This window comes from Mustela nivalis, assembly GCF_964662115.1.
Source record: "Mustela nivalis genome assembly, chromosome: 11".
NCBI lineage: Eukaryota > Metazoa > Chordata > Mammalia > Carnivora > Mustelidae > Mustela > Mustela nivalis.
The window spans coordinates 85073383-85079613 of NC_139030.1; the positions used below are offsets into that span (position 1 = coordinate 85073383).

The following is a 6231-nucleotide window of genomic DNA, read 5'->3' on the forward strand; positions in this document are numbered from 1 at the left end:
CTCCTGGAGGACCATCCTCTCTCCTTGACCTCTAGCACCTCCTTTCCCTCCAGGCTCTAAGCTGCTAACCTCATTTCCCACCTCTCAGAAAAAAACAAACATTCAGAAAAGAACTGCCATAGTTTCCCCTCTCCACTTCTAGGCACCCACCAGCATCTGCCCCATAAACTCTGCCTTCCTCCCCTTACTATGGAGGGACGATTCTTGCTCAAAGAGGACAGCCCCACCATTTGTCCCCTGGATCCCATTCAAGGATTTGGTGCCAACAACCCTCCCGTCTCTCTCTCCTACATCATCATGATTTTCCTTCTCTCCTGGATTATTCCCATTGGCATGTTATTCTATCTTTAGGGGGAAAAAAAATCTACACAGTTATACCTCAATAAAGCTGAAAAAATAATTTTAAAAAACCTCTCTTTTTGCCCTCTACCTACCACTCTATTTCTCTGCCCCTTGTCTAAGAATAATGTATAATAAAAGTCCTTGTAAGAATCGCCAGTGCTCCTTTACCAAATCCTCTCCTCTCGTTTTTATGTTCCCTCCAATCGATGCTGACCCCCGTCCCTCCTCCAAAACCACCCTCGTCAAAGCCACTAGTGACATCCATGCAGCTAAATCCAACTGTCAATGTTCAGGATGCCTCTTACATATCACGGCATGTGCTGCTCCCTTCCTCCTCCCTGGAACACATTGCTCACTTGGTTTCTGGGCCATGACTCTCTTCCAGTTTTCCTGCTGCCTCAGGGTCATTCCTTCTCACTCTCCCTCCAGTGCTCCTCTGATCTTGCCCACCTTCTCCGACTAGAGTCCCCAGAGACTCTTCCCTACATGCTCTTCTGCCCCGGGGATCCCATTTAGTCACAGCCTTCACAGGATTCTTAGAGATGCCGTCATCCCACCCCCTCCTGCATGAGGGCTCCAGGGACGGCACCCACTTGTGGCTCATTGAACAGACGTCACTGATATGGACAATCTGTTTATTAGGAACTGTTACAGCCAGCTAATCATTTCATTCCTAAACGACCAACTCACTCTCCTCCTGGAATCCTTTTGACTAATTAAATTCAGGTGTGATCCCATGACCCCCAGGTGAGCAGCAGGGTATCCAGTTTGCCACCCTGGAGGCATCCATCCCTCTGGCTTGAGAGCCCTGATGTTGCATGATACGCCCTTCCCTCACAAATCCCCTGTCACCAACTCCGTGCAGGTGTGCTCCTCAAATCTGTAGCTGCAGCAGCTCCTGCTGGCATCCGGGCAGCTGGTCCCCTTCATGAGCCTCTTTGGTGCACTGACAGAGCTGGGCAAAAAAAAAGAGAGAGAGAGAGGGGAGCATATTGAATGTCAGGAGATGAAACAGCTGGTCTAAGACAGACAAGGAAGAAAAAGATGACATGGTCACTAGACACCGTTTCTTGAGAATATAGTTCGAGGACTGCGGGTCCACACTGGGTGTTGCACAGTGTTACTCCTGCACCTGAGATATGGATTCAGGAAATTCTGCCCATCATGACGTATGCTTTGTAAATATCCCTTCAAGCCTGGAATGGAGAGACGGCTCAGGAGCTCTGAATCTGAACACCGTCACTAGAGCCTGCTCTGGTTTCAAATTCACTTTGCTGGCTCTCTTGAATTTTTTATTTTTTCCAGGTGTGGAGATTGGTTAAGTGGCCACAACATACTCTTACTTAACAATATCAGCGCTGACGGTCTGAGGACTCCGCTAAATTGGCACTGGGACCAACATGTGGCTTTTTGACCTTGTAATTGCAAATACGGAACTGTTTGTTTTCTCAGAAGTGTCTAGAACATGTGGGACAGGTATAAAATTTCCACATAAGCCAACCTCTTTGTTTTGGTCTGATCTAAACAAACTACTTCCTGCACCTGGGCCAAAAATACTCCTTCTAGTCCCATCTTTTTTGAGCGGGCCCAAGCTTGGAGACTTCCAAGATGGAATTCTGCCATGCCTTGTATGTGGCAAAATCTTAAACCAACACTTCTCAGCGCCAGAAAAATAGCAACATAGCCCCGGAAGAAATCAAAGCCGCATTTCTATTAAACCAAATTATTAACATGATAGAAAAGAGACCATTTTGTTAATGATCAAATATACAGGCATCAGCCAATTAAAGCTTTGAAGCAAATAGCCATAGATAGACTCCCTCACTGAAGCTAATCATTACTGCAAATGACATTTGAAATCTTGTGGGGGTTTTTTTCCTCCTAACTATAAGAATGAAAAGTTAAAACAAGTTACCAGCACAGCATGTGAGCTAAGCTCAAAGTGCATTTGCTCCAAATTGCAGTCTTTGACTCAAACGGGACAATACCCTTTTCTGCCCAAATTAGCTAAACAGAATTTGCAGTGAAACTCTCTAATGCCTGCTAGCAAGAACTGAGTCCTGGTAATGCTACTGGGAAGGGAGTCACGTGCTGGAATAAAGCACGCTCCAAACCAACCAACCTCAGTGCTTGTAATTCCTTCATTCCCCTGGCCCAGTGAGTTAACAAGAACCAACCAAGATAGCAAGGCGTCTGTGAGCCAGTTAGCTCTGCTCGGGTTTTCAATCCAAGAGTGCGCCCTTCACTTGGTCATCCATCTTAAAAGGCAAACGCCTTCTCTCCATAGGGCAACCAGAGAGAGGGAAATCTCTCTGCCTTTGCTAAAACGGCTCAAAGGTTTTCACCACTGATTGGGAGCGCGGTGTCATCAAATAGTGAAAGAAGAGAATACTACCCTAGATTCTAGATTGGTTAAATAAAATATGGAGTGAGCATCCCATTCAAGGAGACCCCATTTTTCGGATTTTAATGCAAGAGGTATGCATTCTGTGCCTAGCAATTATTTGTGTTTAAGGTCACAATAATAAGCCTTTGCATTTGTAGAGGATTTTATAATCTAAAATCACTTTCATACATGTTAAGGCTTTTTAATCCTATTAGATGGCAAAAAAGACATAAAAGACTTAAAAAAGAGGAAGAAACTGGAGCTCAAAGAGATAAAGTCGTTTGCCCAGTCAGGCTATGAGGCAGTCAGAGAAACATCCAGGTCCAATCCCAGGTGCTTACCTCTAAACACAGTGTCCTAGATGAGTGGATTTTGACACCTGCCCCAGGGAGGAGGGGAATCTGAAAGTTCAAACTCTGATCAATCTCATGTGTGCAGATGAAATGAAGAAGAAATGTGGATTTTCTCTCCCTGGTCCCATCCCCACAAAGCACAACTGTGTCCACACAACCATGACCAAAAGCACTAAGTAGTCCATGGCTCTGGTCCTTGTCACCAGCCATTTCCTTTATTACTAACTATACAATTTTTGCTACCCATCCTTCCTCACTCCACTGCCATATATACTGCCTAGAGTAGAAGCCCCTAGAGGGCAAGGACTGGGTCATACTTGCCTTGTGATGGTCTGCTGTACCTCACAGAGTTCATTTCACTTATCAGCTGCTTATAACATATCCACTCCTTTTTTTTTTTTTTTTTTTTTTTTTTTTTAAGATTTTGTCAGAGAGGAAGCACAAGCAGGGAGAGGGAGGGAGGATCAAGGAGCCTGATGTGGGGCTCAATCCCAGGAGGCTGGGGATCATGACCTGAGCTGAAGGCAAGCACTTAACTGAATGACCCAGCCAGGTGGCCCCACACAGCCACTCCTTATCAATTTGGAAAAGTGTGAGTTTATCCCCGTGTAGGGCAAGGAGCATGGCCTGGATCACCTTGCTTCCTCACTAATCACCATCCACTAGATCCCCAGGCTGCTTATGCTCCTCTGAGAGAACATAAGAGACAGGACACATGACCACATGACAGACAGTGGTCTACATCTAGGCACAAACTCTAACCCTTGAAACTATTATTTTCTGCCGAAAGAATTCATACAAGCAATACCCTTTGCTATTGAAACTAACAGTGCATCAGGAGAACAAGTCTTATACTCCACTTCCTGGTGAAAATGAAAAGAGTTCTCTCATCTCTAAGGCAGTCCCATGGTGTGGACCAGCAGCACAGCACCTGTCCAGAACTCTGAAAGATTATGGGTGAACTGGGCATAGAGGAAAAAGCTGCAAACCTGGGGTGGATGAAATAATATTAGGAGAGGCCATCAAAGTAGGAATGAAAACTATGTGGCACCAGGCAGTTCTTCATTGACCTCTTTGTGGCAGACATCACCCATGAACATAGCACCTGTCAACCCCAGGATCTGACCCTCCTAAATACCACACTTCACATGGCCATCACCATTCAGCTGGGATCCGCAAACACAAGATCATCACCTATTTGCCATCCTTGTGCTTAAGACCCTGCTGGAAGTCAGCGTCTCACATGTTAGGCCTCAGTCTTGGTGCTTCCTCATGCTCTTGTGAGTCCAAAATTCCGGCCATTAGATTAACAACCCAGTTCTGATCTCCTGGATTCCTGACCTCGACTCTTGGTTGCCCTTTGCCCCTCTGCCACCATCACCAGGCCCCCACACCCACACCCAGGCCGAGACCTCTGGCCAGGGGTTGTGACCGGGGCCTGGTGACTTGCCCATACTCCAGATTCCTGTTCTGCCCTCTGCTGACTCCGATATGCCCACTCCTCACTGAGGTCCAGCCGTGGCCCCTGACCAGGTTAGACTCCCTTCCCTGACTGCATGACAACAGCCCAAGGTCACTGAAGAACTGAGAGAGGCAGGGCAACAGCGGGAAGGTTCCAGCCTAACCGCAGAGGGGGAGAAGCTAGCCTGCAGTTCACAAAATCCCCCACCCCCCACCCCCGCTATAGAGTTTATCTGAAGGTTGGGCCCCATCGTTATCCCACCAGAAAAAGTGAAAGACTCCAGTCCTGGCTTTTTCTGCTTTATGGTCAAGTTTCTGCCTTCGAGGTAAGGAGCAGATGTTTCCTAAGCTCCCAGGGATTTACCGGCCTTGTTCACACCTTCAGCAGACAGTTCGTTGCCGGTTTAATTTATACGGTTCTGTTTCGCCCGTGAGACGCTAACTCGCGCTCCATCTTGAGTCACAAAATGGCGGCGTCCCGGATAGCCGGCTGGCCTCGCCGCGCCTCGCCCTGCGTCTCTCGCTGCTCCCTGCCCCCACTCCCCTGCCTCCCCTCCATCAGAGTCTCCGTATTCTCTGCGCCCAAAAAACACAGCCGATGCCAGATGAGCGACATGCTGCCAGGAGAGGCTCCCTGGCACTGCTGGTAGAACACCGGTCAGGAAGCCGGCCTGCGGGCTTCAAAGCCCACGTCCGCCTGCAATGCACCAGCCAAATGGGTTCCCTTCGCTGGGCCTCAGTTCGTGCATGTTACCCGAGATGCGGTTGGGCTTAATGAGAGTCTACTAAACCCGAGTTTATCTGTGAAGGGAGGCGTCCGGCCCCTGCTCGGGTTGGGCCCTCAGACTTCCCACAATGCCCCGCTGCTCCTCCCCCGCCGCTCAGGCTCAACCAGCGGTGGGAGAATCATTCCCAGCTGCTGGCAGCCCAACCCAGCTGCCATGCGGGGAGTTTTGTTACGCCTATTTCACAGTGGGTCGTGTCAAGTCAACATGTATTTCCTAAGTGCCCCCTGACAAGCCCAGAAAGAGGGTGGAGCCCTCTGGGGCCTCAGTGACTTCATCTGTGAAATGAAAGGCTTACACTCAACGAGCTTCTCAGGTGCCTCCCAGCTCTTAAGCCCTGAGAGTCAGGATTCCACGGGGAGTGGGACGTCCCACCCTGGGGCTGCCAACCACCAGCCCCACCCCTGATGTGGCCCAGGTCCAGCTCCTTTCAAGCCTGTTGCACCTGGGACCACACGTAGGCAGAGTAACCCCAAATCCAGGTAATAACCCGTTCAAGACAAGGGAGTGTGTGTGTGTGTGGGTGTGGGTGTGTGTGTGTGTGTGTGTGTGTGTGTGTGTGTCTCCCAGCTCCTCACCTTGGCTGAGTCTTGGCCCTGCTCCCTCCCCCCAGCTCTCTGGGCTACTCTCTAATGCGGAAGGGGTAAAGGCAGGAGCTTGTCTTGATGGTGTGATTTAAGCAAAGTCCCACCACCCCCACAAAATATCTCACAGACCTGCCTGAAACCCTTAACATAAGCACTCGGTTTCTTTGCATTCAATCATCTTGCTTCCAGAAGTTTCCTGTTAAATGCAAGCATGCACAGAAGAGTAGCCTTGGACTTGGCCTTGAACTTCTTTTTCCAATGCCACCCTCCTGCCAGCTCCCATTCACCAGCTCCCACTGCTACTCTCCAGTCCCCTA

At 49.0% G+C, this 6231-nt stretch overlaps 1 long non-coding RNA gene across 1 annotated transcript; it reads right to left on the reverse strand.

Moving 5' to 3' along the window:
- Positions 1 to 971: 971 nt before the first annotated feature.
- LOC309844473 lies at positions 972 to 5275 on the reverse strand. Its single transcript, XR_014300723.1, has 3 exons — positions 4805 to 5275; positions 3070 to 3129; positions 972 to 1297 (listed from the first exon to the last, which is right to left on the reverse strand). It is a non-coding gene; the product is annotated as an uncharacterized lncRNA (long non-coding RNA).
- Between the last annotated feature and the right edge of the window lie 956 nt (positions 5276 to 6231).